This window comes from Ictalurus punctatus, chromosome 29, assembly GCF_001660625.3.
Source record: "Ictalurus punctatus breed USDA103 chromosome 29, Coco_2.0, whole genome shotgun sequence".
Lineage (NCBI taxonomy): Eukaryota > Metazoa > Chordata > Actinopteri > Siluriformes > Ictaluridae > Ictalurus > Ictalurus punctatus.
In genome coordinates, this window is record NC_030444.2 from 3,145,415 (window position 1) to 3,161,256 (window position 15,842).

The window sequence follows — 15,842 nt, forward strand, 5'->3', positions numbered from 1 at the left end:
ATCCCCCCTCCACCACCACACACACACACACACACACACATCACACGCACACACTCCCTCCTCCCCTCCCCTCCCCTGCTGACGTCACGTCATCAATCTATCAAGCTGTGCGGAGCTGAACTTCGGGGAAGCTTTCGGGGCGCGAGACACGACATGCCGGTGACTGTTATCGTAAATGACAGTTGACGGCACTGTTTGCCGAAAGGGGGGAGTGGGGGTTAGGGGTATTAGCTAATGCATGCTCAAACAGCTAATGCTAATACTTTGCATATTCATTGCTAATTTGCATACTGGTCGTCATGCTTTTTTGGGGATCCAAACGTGTAACATGAAGGAGTGAGGTGTTCTGAGGACAGAATAAAGTTGTGTCAAAGAGGCTAAGGAAAGAATAGAAACATTTTAACAGAAGGTGCTGTGATGCAGCCTGAGTTCCTTTCACCACCCAAAAGTGGATTATTTTTCTGTAACAGCGTGTTCCAAAGTGTTTCATTCCTCTTGTACGACAATTTGTAATTTATTAATCAACAATGTGTCACGTTTTTTTAAAATTATTATTATTCGTTTAGAGTTACATTTAGCCTAACGTCGTCTCATCCAGGTGTGTATGCCTACTTCATGTCAGAGAACATGAGGACACGGGAAGAACACACACAGAAACCCCTCGCAGACAGTGACTCGAGCTATCTGCTGCACCACAGCAGCACCCACAGATTCAAACAAACTAAATAATTTGTATTACTTGTAAAAATGACGAAGAAGAGAGTTTAAAACAAAGAACAAAACAGTGTGCCAATGGGATAAATCAGTGATTAGTGAGTGGATGTTGGGAACAATGGTAATTAGTGATTGGACATTGTGAACAATGTTAATTAGTGATCGCACATTGGGAATAATAGTGATTAGTGATTGGACATTGGGAACAATGGTAATTAGTGATCGGATGTTGGGAAAATGGTGATCAGTGATTGGATGTTGGGAACAATAGTGATCAGTGATTGGATGTTGGGAACAATAGTGATCAGTGACTAAATGTTGGGAACAATGGTGATCAGTGATTGGATGTTGGGAACAATAGTGATCAGTGACTAAATGCTGGGAACAATGGTGATCAGTGATTGGATGTTGGGAACAATAGTGATCAGTGATTGGATGTTGGGAACAATAGTGATCAGTGATTGGATGTTGGGAACAATGGTGATCAGTGATTGGATGTTGGGAACAATGGTGATCAGTGATTGGATGTTGGGATTAATGGTGATCAGTGATTGGATGTTGGGAACAATGGTGATCAGCGATTGGATGTTGGGAACAATAGTGATCAGTGACTAAGTGTTGGGAACAATGGTGATCAGTGATTGGATGTTGGGAACAATAGTGATCAGTGATTGGATGTTGGGAACAATGGTGATCAGCGATTGGATGTTGAAAAGTCTACAAAAGTCTGTGATAACGCTTCCCTTTCTGACCTAATGTCTCTAGTCCCGTAGCTAGTCTCTGCTATGATGAGCCGTCTTCCTCTAAGTAAATTACATTACGCATACGCCGCACTGGTTCAGAAAACTGGTCCACCACTTCCCACGTACTGATCCCTGTGACAGAGTTTACTATAGATAAAAACGTTCTCTCAATAATTCTAGCTACTGGTTGACTTTTAGCTACAATGATGTCTATGGCAATATTTGTTAATACGATAATAATAATTTCAGCCCAATATTCATAGAAGGAATCCAGACACTTTTTCTGCCTACGTCAGACTCATCATTATTGAGATTGATTGCCAAACTGCAGATGGTAATGATTTGTCAAGACACACAGGGGCCCTGTAGAGACTGAAGTGAGATATGATAGGAAGGGAACAGAACGAAACAGGCTGGGAGTCATTTAAACGTTTCATGATTGAACTGAAACAGAAGATGAACGCTGTTTTCTCTATGAGTGAATCTATATAGTCTCCTCTGTATGGTTCCTATACACAAGGACATACACAGGACATTCTCCAGGTATTCATTAAGAGAGGTAAATAAAGGAGGTCTGACGTCCCCCTGAGAAACAAGTGAGCGATCTGTCCAAATGGTGAGTATATGTAGATTAATGAACAGTGTCCTAGCTGGGCTCTATTTTTAAACGGCATCGATCTGTGATATGCCGAAAAGTTGGAAAAGTCCAATGCAAACAGTCCTGTTTTAGAACTCAGATGATTAATCCTGCACTCAAACACACACACACACACACACACACACACACACACTTGTCTTATACGTGTGAGGACTTTTCAATTACATGGTAATTACTGCAATGCTACACCTAAACCTAACTTTGGTAGCCTCTTGTAGTGTTTTCATAAAAGCTAAAGTGTTATAAATAAATAAATAAATAAATAAATAAATCCGTCAAATATTCCTAGCATTGTGCGGAGATCATTACTTGTGTATTATTTGAAACATAACACGTTGAAGGTGCATTAGTGGGTTTTTTCTGAGACCCCTGTTGGCTGCAAGCGGAATTGCAGTAGCTGGGCAGACACTGAAAACGCCTTCACTTCATCTCTACGTAAAGAGCGATGCGGCAGCACTTTAGTCCTTTTAGTACGGCTCTCTCCGACTGAGAATCGACGTAAGCTACAGTACAAAGAGTGAACAGTTGTAACCTCTACCCACTGTGTATGACCTCAGATCTGGAGTCTTTGTGAAAGTACACACATACACACATACACACACACACAAACTTGGCTAGCAAGAAGAGAGGATTTCCTCTGTTTAAACACGCTGTGTGCCTCCGTGTGGAAGTGAGAGAGAAAGAAGAGTTAAAACAATACTAAAGTGCCAGAAAAGGATTTTAGCGAGCGCTTACGACGAGAAAAATAATAGCCGATTAAATGAGAGACTTCAGCTCACACACATTTAAACACATATAAGGACGTTAAAATTCTCTCAGTTCTGAAATTCACGTGTTATATTTCAAACATTTTCACATGTGGAGTGGTTTTTTTTTCCCGTTATTGTTCATGTGATTTTTTTCACGATTGATTACACACTTATTTTCTCCACTACTGATTTATTTTTCATGTGATCTTTTACACATTATTTATTTATTTTCGTGTGGATTTTTTTTCCCACATAATTCATTTCTCTCGTGACTTTTTACGAGTGATTCATTTTTCACACAATTCATTTCTTTTCACAGTTGACGTTTTATACATTTTATTATTTAGATATAATGTCACTACATGATGCAGAAATATTAGTTCATGCTTTCGTCACGTCTGGACTAGATTACTGTAATGCCTTACTGTCTGGATGTTCCAGTAGGAACATAAACAAACTCCAGTTAGTCGAGAATGCAGCTGCTAGAGTCCTAACTAGAACCAGAAGATACGACTACATCACCCCGATCTTATCCACACTGCATCGGCTCCCAGTCAAATTTCACACTGATTATAAAATACTACTATTGAGCTCTGAATAAACTTATGCCGCAGTACATGAGCGGACTTTTGGTCTTTTATGATCCGAGACGCCTACTTCAATCAGAAGGTGCAGGCTATTTGTTGGTACCTTGAATAGTGAAGGCTACAGCAGGGGGAAGAGCTTTCTCTTACAAAGCCCCAGAGGCTGTCATGGTTCAATTATTCCTACGTGATCCCCCCCAACCCCCCACCCCCCCCCCCACCCCCCGATTTGGTTATTTTCCTTTTCATATGTATTATTTTTTTAATAGATTTGTTTTTCATGTATTTATGACGTATTATTCAGATTGTCACATGATTACTCGAGTCCGTCCCTAACACTTTCAAGTTTTTCCAGATATAATCACATGTAGCTCAGACAATCACATGTGAGCAATATGGGGGTGGCAAGGTGGCACAGAGGGTAACATTGCAGAAACGCTTCCACATGTTCTCCCTGGTTTCACTTGGGTCTCCTCTGGGTTCCTCCCGAAAACATGCCAGTAGGTGATTTGGCTATGATCAATTGCCCCTAGGCTTGAATGAGTGTGAATGTATGTGTGTATATATGTGTGTATGTATGGGTTCGCTTGTATTTTCTCATTTGTAAGTCGCTTTGGATAAAAGCGTCAGCTAAATGAATAAATGAAAATGAAATGAATGAATGTGTGTTTGTGTGTGTGTGTGTGTGTGTGTGTGTGGAGCCTTGAGATGGCTCATCCGGGGAATATTCCAACCTTGAACCCGGCATTCCCGAGATCCACCACAACCCTGACCAGGATAAAGCACTTACTGAAGATGAATGAATGAATGAAATGTGATGTGGTTTTTCCACACGGAGTACAAAGTTCAATACAGATCAAATAAATCCTTTGTGTGAATGTTTGTGGTTTACGATAAAGCCTTTGTTATTATAGAATAGAATTAGCCTAACACAAAGCATTTCAAAGCGGATAATTAGTGGATTACAAACAGAATAAAGAACGAATAAAAAAGCGAGATAAGAGAGTAAAACAACATACGAGAGGCAGGGTGTTGTAAGGAATTTAATGTAATCCAATTTAATCCACATACATCCACTAATATCTGAGGAGAGCAGAGCTCTCACTCAGTGCCAACCCACAAAACCACCACCGTGTGTGTGTGTGTGTGTGTGTGTGTGTGTGTGTGTGTGTGTGTGTGTGTCAGGAACTGCTGTCTCTTTGAGTCTGAGTCCCTGGCTGTGTGAGATATGTTTCCTTTCCAAAGCACAGTGGAAGTGCATTACGGTTTTTGTACGTGTTTGTGTGCATAGATGTGTGTGTGTGTGTGTGTGTGTGTGTGTTTATATGTGCGTGATCATTTGAACTCTGTCCAATGTCGATCTCAGGTGAGATAAAAGTTTCTGCAAATCTTTGTATACTTCACGTCTGAATGCTGCACAGCAGAACAATGACATTTATTTTTCAGCCAAATCCTTTCACAATGTGCAACACTCGGACACAGCTTTAGCTTACGAAACTACTGTTTCATAACAAAACAGACGCAACACAAGTCCTTAAATTTGAATGTATGGTGCAAATCAAGTGTATGTGTGCGATTTTATAAGTTCCCAACTTTTCTCTCTATCACCTGCAGCGAAGGTGTGGACTACTCCAGATAAGATACGACCCGAGTGAATACAGCTAGCTTTCGAGAATGGGAATATTTCACAATCAAGGTGTCCAATCCCGGCCAAAAGGAAGTGGCCCCTTTGAAACGGGAAGAGGAAATGAAGAGTGTTTGTGAAAGGACGTAGAACGGATTGCGACAACTTTCAAAGAGCTTTTGTGTTCTCTCTCTCTCTCTCTCTCTCGCTCTCTCTCTCTCTCTCTCTGTAAGTGTGAGAGTGTCTGATTTAAAAAAGAAAAAGGATAGAATTTTGCATAGTTGTTGTTTGTTTTCGTTTTTTTTTTTTTTTTTTTTTTTTTTTTTACAACCCAGCTAATAGAGAATGTCATTTCATAAAAAGTAGAGACATTCAAAAAGTAGAGAAAGTTAGATTTTATCATTCCTTCAAATTTCAATTTAAACCAAACGTTCCCATGGAAACTATAATGCAGGATGTTAGTGTTCCAAAAACCCATAACATTCATGAAAGGTTCTGCTAACCTAAAATTGTTAGCTGGGAAAATAAATTGTGTCCAAGCTACAGCATGTTAACAAAAAAACAACAAAAAACAACAACAACAACAACAACAACAAAAACAAAAAAGGCCACCCGTCATATATTTATGATGTGCTTAACAATTTGGGTGCTAATTTGTTTGTTTGTCATGTATTTCCATTATTACGTGAGATGTTAGTGCTTGTGTGCACGACCTCGCTATTCAAAGATAGGTGTTAATGGTCAGATTTGGCCGTTAGCTCCTATAAGAACAAAAAAGCAAGAGCTTCTTCTTTTACTCAACATTTTCCGGCAACATTGAACGTCACGTTCATGAGAAATCTAGCATAGTACGGAGTCAGCAAAGTTCCAGAACGCAATGAAGCATTTGCACTGAGAGTGAGAGTGATGCTGCATCACGCTACATCTTTGTGAGGAACCGTGGGAGAAAGTAAGACTCAGCTCTGGCCAGTCCACCATCAACCAACCAGAGTGATCACGGGAGAGAGGGTTGTGATAACTCACTATGCACCTTTACCTAAGAGAACAGCTATTTAGCAAAATGTCTAACTAAACACGTTTTCAAGCTAGACTTGGGCTTAGACACAGAGTCTGATTGCAAACATTAATTGAAAGGATATTCCTCAATTGTGGTGGGAAAAAAAAAGCTCTGCCCCCTAAAGTTATTCTAGGTACTAATAATGAACCTGTACCTTTTTATCGAAGCAGTTAAGGGAAATCATAATAAACCAAAGGTTCACTCAAGTACTGTGTGGTGAGACCATTCACTAGTATTAGCTATTAGTAGAATCTTATCATCAACGCACCATTTTACAATACAGTGTGGATAAAATCCCACTTTCCTGTTCTAGTAAGGCTGAATCATGTAATTACATTATATTTCTTAGATTTGTTTCAGAGATTTAAAACAAATCTCAGAATCTTTCACTTCTGCACACGATGTGATTGAAAGGCCATCAAGCATTACTACATAATCAGAACGCATTCTTCTAGCTGCCTGTGGCCCTAGATGTGGTACTTTTATCTTCTCGGAATTAAGTAGGAGGAAGTTACTCAGGATCCATTGTCTAATGACATGTACACGTTGCTCAACTTTATCAAGCTGTGTCAGTCATCTGGCTTTGCTGAAACATAGAGCGGTGTGTCATCGGCATAGCAGCGGATACCATGATTATGAGTAATCGTAATCAGAGGTAGCATTTATAGTGTCCATGGGACACTTCAGTGGTATGAATTGTTGTTTAAGGCCAGCTCCACGGGATGGACGTTCAAGAGCCTACTAGGGGCCTGATGGCATGATTCTACACAAGGCAGGTGGAATCACTGTGGGTTTTGGGATACTGAACTGGGTTGCACTGAATGGTCTGTTGGCTGTTTGGCTGGTTTTGTGAATCCGAAACCTGCATTATCCTCTACAGGGCCTCTTTGGCAGTTAGCCCATATTTTGCTAACCATGCTTGGCCCTTTGTGTAAACCAGGTTGGCTCAGTTAACCAGTCGTGAAAGAATGAGGGGGTCATAAAGCTAAACCAGCTCCATCCCCAGAGGTGTGTATTAGCTTAAAAATTGGCTAATTTTGCAGACTAAACCAAGGACAGCATGTGGTATGGCAAAAGGAAGAAGAATCCACCCTGGCGAGGACAATGAGATGGAATTCAAATCCAGCCCCAGGGATGTGTGTTAGTGGAATTTAGCTAACTTAGCAGGCTCAGCAGTGAATAGTGTGTGGTACAGCAAAGTACACAAAGTAGTGAAAGAGTGTGGTATGGCAAGAAAAATCTCCCGACTAAGCTTTTGAGACGCAATCACAAGCCTGGTGGTCAGCTAGACAGCAGGAAATATGAAACACTTTGAAGGAGAATGAGACAGTAATGAGCAACGACACGGACGTTCTTAGAGATTACTAGCTAACAGTACACTGAGAGATAACTAATAAAGCTAGCAATGCTATCACTGGAAAACCAACGTGAAGGTCATCATCACCACAGAAGTACAGTAGCTGTGTCAACGAATGTAATTCGACAGTTTCAACATTTGACCAAATCGCCGTGGATGTTATATAGATTAACGCATAATAAGAGATAAAAACGGGAACAAAATGATGTCTTTAATACCATTCCCAAAAATGAGAGCTCTCTGAAATTAAGTGTAAAAATAATTAAAAAGAAGAATTTTGGGGGAAAATAAGAGCATGCCATCATAAGACCTCGTAACAATTACTTGGTCTCTAGGTTGTTTAATTCCTTCAAAGGTTTGCTAATAACATTAAGAATGAAACAAATGAAACCTTAATGGCGGGCACGGTGGATTAGCGGTTAGCACTTCTGCGTAGCACCTCCGGGGTTGGGGGTTAGAATCCCGACTCCGCCCTGCGTGCATAGAGTTTGCATGTTCTCCCCGTGCTTCGGGGGTTTCCTCCAGGTACTCTGGTTTCCTCCTCCGGTCCAAAGACATGCGCTGTAGGTTGATTGGCATTTCAAAAGCCGTGTGCGATTGTGCCCTCTGATGGATCGGCGTCCCACCATGAACCCGGAGTTCCCTGGGATAGGCTCCAGACTCCCCCACAACCTGTGTAGGATAAGCGGTACACAAAATCAAACCTTTACATATGTGCAATTGCTATTTCAGGTGCCGTTAGCCGGTGCCATATAGCATCTAGTAAAGGACATATAGTCTGAGACAGTGTTAGCACTTTCAGTCTTCTCACACTACACACACACATACGCTCATACTGTATCGTATGTTCCCTGCCTCTATGCTTCCCTTCATTTCATTTCCTCTTACTCATTCTCCCTGTTCCCAGGCAATCCATCCATCGATTTACACTGCAGAGAGGAATGGAAAGACTGACGGAGGACACGAAGAGGGAATGTTTCAAATCAATATGGAGAAACAAAAGCATATGGTATCCTCACTTATGTTAGTCTCTTCATTGCTATACTGTTAGACAGAAGAAGAAAGGAAAAAAAATGTAGTGTACAGTTACAATGTTACTCCCAAAGGTACAAGTGAAAATGTATGCTCAAAGGTAAAACAGCAGGTCCGTAAGGTTTAGTTATACCGTATATTGTGCTATACAACACTTTAAATGAGTTGTAAAGGTACAAACAATGTAGGCGCAATGTACACAATATAATGTATTCCTTGGTTATATATACCCGTTATGGAAGGCATGTGGAATATGGAATATGTAATAGTTATGTTAGATATGGAATAGTATATGGAATACACAAGGGCATACAACCCTTGGAGCATGACGTTAGAGGAAAATAATCAACAACAGGGTGGTGTAGTGAAGTCTGACATGCATGAAGTACAGTCACCGTCACCACCCCGGATTTTCCAATAATAGCACGTCGTGGATTTTCCAGCAACTGCAATTTTTTTACTTAGTAAACAACAACATGGCAATTTTTTTTATTTTTTTTTTATAAGTTTATAGCTTCCATTTACAGCGTTTTCCAGACGCCGTTATCCAGAGAGCTTTGCAGTCCCCATCAGAAGCATATCCACATGCTTAAATGGGTCAGGGTCTAAGAATACCATGAAATTAATGCTCATTTTAGTGCTTGGTTAAGAGGCAGGTTTTTAGTCTTTGTTCGAAGACAGCCAGTGACTCATACAGTGAGATTACGCTTATTGGCGTGGAATGTTTAACGTTGTGAAAGACTTCCCTTGCAATTTATTTCCTGTTATCACTTCCTGTTATCTCCTGATGTTAATAATAATAATCAAAAAAAAAATAAACGTCACAGAGAAACCGCAAAGTCCTCCGTCTCGAGTACGTTGAGATTCGATGCTGTTAGAGGAAATGAATCAACAGCTCCTGACCAATCAGAATCAAGAATTCATAAACGCTGTGGTATAAATATAATATACTTAATGGTCTGTTTATTGAATTTATGTGCCTATAAAGCAAACAGCTATGTGTACATGTGTGTGTGCGTGTGTGTGTGAGTACACACTGGGTGCTGTCCTCTTGCACCCCTGTTCTGATGTGTGGATGTGTGTATGAGGTGTGTGTGTGTGTGTGTGTGAATGTGACCGCTTGTCTTTGTGACTGTTCCATCCCCTGCAGCAGCTGTTCCAGTGGATAATCCTCAAACTCCGGCAGTTGTCACGATGCTGCTTCTGAGATTGTACGTCACATATCTCTGCAGGCTACAGGGATTCGGCAAGCTGATGTTCAGGCGCGCACACACACACACACACACACACACACACACACAAGAAGCAGAAAAGAGAGTAATGTTAGGAAGGGGCAGTTCAAATATACAGAAAACCTCAGAAAGCAATATTTAGTAATAATTCACAGAACAAACCTCTCTCTCTCTCTCTCTCTCACACACACACACACACACACACACACACACACATATTCCTGGAGTAGTGTCCCATGCTGTCTGCCCCTGCTGTGACCCAGTATACCTTATGATTAATAGATCTATTTTAAAGGTGCTCAGTGTGTAATTGCTGAAGTGTAGATCGTTCCCGGACTTGAAAATGAAAAGATCTTTTTTTTTTTTTTTTTTTAAAAGAAGGAAAAAAAGCTTAACAACTACTACACCCAACAAGCAGTGGTTAGCAAATTTATTTGTGGAAATTACATTTAACTCGTATGCATTTTTGTGGGTTTGGCTAGAAATTTTAAAACACCACTTAATCATCTCGACTCGGCAGATTGTTGATGATCTCTCAAGTAAGTGTTGTTGTCTCTATTCATAGATTCTTAGACACAGTATATGAATAACGCTGATCTTCATAAAGTCTAAAGACCTCTCTCACATTGGCTAGTGTTAATGTTTATGATTCCACCATCAGGAGAACACTGAACAACAGTGGTGTACATGGCAGGGTTACAAGGAGAAAAGCCTTTTTGCTAAAGATCACGCGGACAAGCCAGAAGGCTGTTGGGAAAATGTTTTGTGAAGAACTTTTGTGTTAGAACGTTTTGGTTCAAATGAGAAGCGTTATGTTTGGAGAAAGTAAAACACTGCATTCCGGCATAAGAACCTTATCCCATCTGTGAAACATGGTGGTGGTAGTATCATGGTTTGGGTCTGTTTTGCTGCATCTCGGCCCGGACGACTCGCCATCATCGATGGAACAATGAATTCTAATTACACCAGCGATTTCTAAAGGAAAATATCAGGACATCTGTTCATGATCTGAATCTGAAGAGAAAGTGGGTCATGCGGCAAGACAACGATCCTAAACACACGAGTCGTTCTACCAAAGAACGGTTAAAGAAGAGTAAAGTGAACGTTCTGGAACGGCCGAGTCAACGTCCTGACCTTAATCCAATAGAGATGTTGTGGAAGGACCTGAAGCGAGCAGTTCATGTGAGGAAACACACCAACATCCCAGAGTTGAATCTGTTCTGTACTGAGGACTAAAACTCCTCCAAGACGATGTGCAGGACTGATCGACAGATACTGAAAGCAAACGTTCACATCCTTTTACCACTCACAGAGATGTAACATTGGATCATTTTCCTCATTAAGTAAATGACCGAGTATAATATTTGTTGTCTCGTTCATTTAATCGGGTTCTCTTCATCAAATTTTAGGACTTTTAGGTCATATTTATGCAGAAATATAGAAAATTCTAAAGGGATCACAAACTTTCGAGCACCACCGTAAGCCGATGTTCCATTGGTTTAGTTACCTTTCTAGACGTTGTTTAGATGCCAAGGGGCAGCGCACTCATGGCCGCATTTACCTCCGTAGAGTTATTATCGCACCAAGTGGTCGAAAATGAGAACTACAGCAAGCGCTAATAGAGGCCGATTGGGGTGAGACTCATGCTGCCCCATGCTCGGGGGGAGGGGGGAGCGTCAGACAGGACGGTTAATGACAGGGCTGTCAGGGTTGACTAGTTTAATGCAGACAGTGTGTCTGTGAACAGAGCCATTTCTATTGTAAGATATATTGCAAAGATTAAGAGAGGGAAAGGGGGATTATGGAATGGATAATGCCCGTACAGTAAATACGTGTGAAATACTTGTTTCCCACACAAAGTCTGAGAACAAGAAGAAAAATGTCTAAAATGTTCCAAACGTCCTGGGCTAGTTTCAGATCGTTCGTGCGGTTTTGGAGATGTCGTTTTTTTTTCGCTGGAAATTTGTGCTGAAACCTGTCAACCCTGCTTACTAATACTACCTCAAAGGCAGTTAAACGAAGCTCACAATGAGCTCGTTTATTTTTAAAACTTCATTAACGTCTTCCTGAGAAACCAGTATCCGTGGTCACGGGAGAACACCCCCAGACACGGTGATTAAAACCGTTCCTCTTCTCCAGCTGTGAATTATAAACTCAAACGGTACTAAATGTTTCGCCGGGATGTTCAGGTTGAGGTGAGATCCACGCAGGCAGATCCGCACAGAGCTCCACGCAGGACTGAAGCAAGAGGCAGAAACTGAAGCCCTTTTTTTGTGTCCATGAGGGACCATCCACGGCAGCGGGACGTGAGTCACACGTCACATGCGGAAAGCTCCACGCAGGACGAAGGCCGAGACGAGCCACAGCTCCTCTAGACGTGTCTCATTAGGTAGAACGTTACATTGTACTGTATATAATAAAGATAACGATATTTCTTACACACACACACACACACACACACAAGCAAAGATCACAGGATGTGAGAGTAGAGGTGAAAGATTAGCCCACCCTGAAGAACAAAAGAGGTAAAGAGAGGAAGACTGAAAGAAAGGGCAGATTTGAAACACATCCTCAATCAAAGCAAAGTTCCCTGGTGCTCTCTCACACATGCACCGTCTCCATGTGTGTGTGTGTGTGTGTGTGTGTGTGTGTGTGTGTGTGTGTGTGTGTGGGCTTGATGCATTTGGCACCAGTTCTTACAACCACACAGTGATACACTGGAATGCTTTGGATAACATTTTAGAGAAGTAATATGTGTTCTGTATTAATACTCTCACTTTTTTTTCCCTCTCACACAAGCACACAAGTGTGTAATCTGTATATATATATATATATATATATATATATATATATATATATATATATATACACTAAATATATTATACACACACACGCCAGACTGATCGTATAACATTTAGTATGGGAGTATAGAGTTTGGGATGACGTTATGGCTCTGCTAGTCTACTCGAATATCATCAGTAACACTGACACTACCATCTTTCATCTCTTTTACAGTCCGTAATGACCAGTCAGGCCTTTCACAACATGAAATGTAAGTACGGACGGGTAAAAGTATGATATGTCGTTCTTTTTAATAAGTCAATTTGAAAAAAAAAAAAGTCACGTTTGACAAATTGCTGCTGTAAAAGAGGAACGAAACACTTCAGGAAGTGCTGATCTAGGAGAATAACCAACAGAGTGGTAACCATAACGACAAGTCGCGTCGGACCACGTCGCATCACAGCGCTACGTCAGTGGTTATTTTCCTGTAACAGCACGCCCAGACATATTTTATTCCTTACATGTATAATACAGTGAATAAATGCACCATCAGTAACATTAACAACGTAACTAGCACTGGCATTCGTTGATGTTTTTTGTTGGTTTGTTTGTTTGTTTAAACTAAATAAGCCAAATAATCCAAACCATACCATGTTCACACCAACACTTAATAAATTTACGTGCTGCAATTTGCTCGATTATGCTGTATATGGACTTATTTTTAGTCGCTGATTGAATAAACATCAGTGACTGCAGCTTAACATTTCAATAAAGGTCAGTTAATACACTCACTTTACTAATGCTTAACGTTATTGTTCTTTTTTTGTTTGTTTGTTCGTTAACTACTGAACAGAACGCCGCTTCCTGATCGGTCATCGTGAGTGAAAACGCTCTATCGGAGACGCCCGGACCGAAGACGCTCTCCGGACCGATTTTCCACCAAAACAATTCACTCAAGGTATCGAAATGCATCTTTACATCTTAACATCGAGAAGTGCTTTTTGTACTTTAAAGGGTAGACTACTTTACACAGCATCTCCGTTCGAAGTCACGTCGAAGGTCGCGTTCTTCATTTTAAGCGCGAGAGACAGAATCGAGCTCTTTCTCGCCTCTACGCTTCTTTTTCGCCTCCACTGTGCTGTAGGGAGTATGGAATCTATTCCAGGCGGGGGAGACATCCTGGACGGGGTCCCAACACATCAGAGGGCACATTCTCACACAACGGACAAACTGGAAATGCCAAGCAGCCTACAGCGCATGTTTTTTGGACCGGGGGTGGAAAACAGAGGACCTGGCGGAAACCCCTGGAAGCACAGTATTTAAATATAACTAATAATTAACAACACGTTCGTCTCACGCCTCCAAGGTCGGGGGTTCGATTCCCGCTCTGTGTGTGCGGAGTTTGCATGTTCTCCCCGTGCTGCGGGGGTTTCCTCCGGGTACTCCGGTTTCCTCCCCCAGTCCAAAGACATGCATGGTAGGCTGATTGGCGTATCTAAAGTGTCCATAATGTATGAATGGGTGTGTGAGAGTGTATGTGATTGTGCCCTGCGATAGATTGGCACCCTGTCCAGGATGTACCCCGCCTTGTACCTGGGATAGGCTCCAGGTTCCCCTTGACCCTATAGGAAAAGCAGTATAGAAGCAGGGCGGAATTAACAAAAGAATTACATGAATAATCATTTTACATTTATCATTCAATTTGTTTATTATTTAAAGCATCATTTTATTTCACTTAAATTATAAGATGATTTTTAAAACATAAGTTATTGGATTTTTTTTTTTTCTTCATTAAATTGCTCATTTTTTATGCTAATGGTCCCTATGGAATTCTTTTCACATTCGAAAGCCGAAACATTTGGTGTGACGGGACGATCTGAACGTCTGCGGTATATCTGTTCATCGTGATGTGTGTATGTGTGTATGCTGCATGCATGCTCAGTGCTGATGTTCTCACTGGGCTTTCTGCGGATCTGGACTCGTGTTGTTCCTGTAAGGCTAAAAAACAAAACAAAAGGATCGTTATGGAATGGAAAGTGTCCTCAACAGCGCCCTCTGTTGTGTGGAGCAATGCAATACATTTCAGTATCGACCATTCATACCAACCTAAAGAAACATACAAAGAGAAACACAACACGCTGAACTGGACAACACTTTTTCACTGATGCTGCAGAAAAAGTGAAGTATTAAATGACTGGTTTCATAATTGGGGTATTTAACCTGTGTAAAAATAAAACTTGGTTGAATAGCATCCATGCTGATGGCATTAACAAAGTTCCCATGAGGTACTTTAAATATATATATATATATATATATATATATATATATATATATATATATATATATATATATTTTTTTTTTTTTCCAACCTAATAATTTACTTTGAATCTGGGTAACAGGGTCGTACTTTCAAAGTGACCTCATCACTCAATATAATTGAAAAATAAGAATAACAGAACTTACTTTTCTTCTTCCCTTGCTTCAGATGACGCAACATCCTGTTGAATTCCTGTGTGACTTTCCATCTTTCCATTCACCAGTGGAATATTACAAAAAATTTCATAGGGTTGAGTGAATGTTTTGGGTCTCCAATGGACATTTTTCATGAGAGAGAGAGAGCGAGAGAGAGAGAGAGAGAGAGCGAGAGAGAGAGAGAGAGAGAGAGAGAGAGAGAGAGAATCATAAAGCAAGCCCCAAGTGCAAAAAAAAATGAAAGTTTCAGCAGTCCAAAAATAATTGCCCAGTAAAACCTATGGACTGTTGTATAATTCATTTCATTAGCTATGGAGGTTATGACTCAAGGGAGATCGTGGCCTGTGTTTATTTTTAGCTTTAATTAAACACCATTCAGTGCTATTCTTACCATGGTGTGCTTACTGTAATGAGCCGAGCATATTGCTTACTGTAGGGATTCTGTAAATCCCGCTAGGCCGACAGCCGAGCTGCACTACAGCATTGTCTCCATCCTGATCGATATTATTGATCCAAGCCACCCTGATAGGCAAGAGAAGAATAATGAGGGCGGTTGTTCAGATCTTGCTTTGCCAGCATCTGTCCATGCCTCCTGACAAGAAACCTATACGTACCTATGGAACTAAGTAAATAAATTGACAGGAGAAGTTTATAACTGTAGCTTTACTTACAACCTAAAACTTGCGTACTTGTGGCTTTATTGGTTTTGGTGCTTATTCAAAGTAAATATATAGTTTTAATCATTTTTATTATTTATATTGATGGGTGTTGCAATATATATCAACGATCCATTTATCTCCAATGTTTTGATCGACAATAATACAAAAGTACTATTTCCC

At 40.7% G+C, this 15,842-nt stretch overlaps 1 long non-coding RNA gene across 1 annotated transcript; it reads left to right on the forward strand.

Annotated features, from left to right (window-relative positions):
• The first annotated feature begins 11,879 nt into the window (after positions 1-11,879).
• On the forward strand, positions 11,880-13,743 carry LOC108260757 (uncharacterized). Its single transcript, XR_001811242.3, has 3 exons — positions 11,880-12,139; positions 12,766-12,802; positions 13,385-13,743. It is a non-coding gene; the product is annotated as an uncharacterized LOC108260757 (long non-coding RNA).
• The last annotated feature ends 2,099 nt before the right edge of the window (positions 13,744-15,842 follow it).